We start from the raw sequence: 1,115 nt of genomic DNA on the forward strand, positions 1-1,115 counted from the left end.
ACATGTACACCCTTTTCTCTCGAATTGGATGAACAGCTCCAAATCTGGATCTACACTTTGATTAATCTCCCAAACTGCCTCTTGAATTGCTTCCACTACGGTTTTGCACTCGGAACCTTGCGATTCCGGGATTCTTACTCCCCGCAACTCTCTCTCGCACTCAATACTGTGCAGAAACCGAACCAGCCGCCAGGGCTCTATGTCACTCTTTTCCTCTCCCCTCTCTAAGAGAAATGAATTTTTCTTATATATTTAACTCAGCACGGCCAGAGTCCATGCCGTGCTGAAACTGTGGATCTCACCAACTAGGGTTTCACCATGACCGTGTTGCTCCCCGTGCTGGAGGCCGTGGTGGATACAGAAACCGTGCCCAAACTATTATTTTGAAGACCATGTTTTGATGGTTGGTCACGGCCAGAGTCTAGGCTGTGATGGTCAGCACGGCCTTGACTCAGGCCGTGCTCAATGTGTGCAACGCAGGCTCTGGTCCGATCTTGATGAATTCTCGTCCGTTTCCGCACGTATTGATCTATAATTGCTTAAACACCGATGATGGTCCTATAAATGTTCCTGAAATGCAAAAGAACATAAAACACGGGTGATCTGGGAATAAAAGCACAATAATTGCTAAGAACATACGCAATAATATGCAAGCAAATATGTGTAAAACTATGCTCATCAGCTATCCCCAATTGTGCCATTTCAGCACGACTTCCGTAGCCACCACAGCCTCCAGCACGGCCTGTGTTGGATCAGCACCGGCTTGGGCATGGCCTGTGGTGGCTCAAAGACAACAGATTTGACAGATTCAAAGACACCGGACTCCAATCAACTATATAGGCGATTTTGAATTCTAATTAAGGGGGGACGATTTTTGGACTCAATTCCAAGACACACACTTAATCAAATATTTCCTATACCTCAATTGTAGACTTGGAGAGATCAATTTTTCATCAATTGAAGGGGGGATTCCACACTATTCCAACATTGAATTGAAGATCAAGACAAACTTTGGGAGCATTCAAGAGGCAACTAGGGTTTGAGATTTTGAATTTGCAAATTTAGGGTCTCTCATTCAGCTTGAAAAGAAGGGTGTACATGCCTTTAATTTGTTT

This window comes from Ricinus communis, unplaced genomic scaffold (assembly GCF_019578655.1).
Source record: "Ricinus communis isolate WT05 ecotype wild-type unplaced genomic scaffold, ASM1957865v1 Ctg30, whole genome shotgun sequence".
Taxonomy (NCBI): Eukaryota; Viridiplantae; Streptophyta; class Magnoliopsida; order Malpighiales; family Euphorbiaceae; genus Ricinus; species Ricinus communis.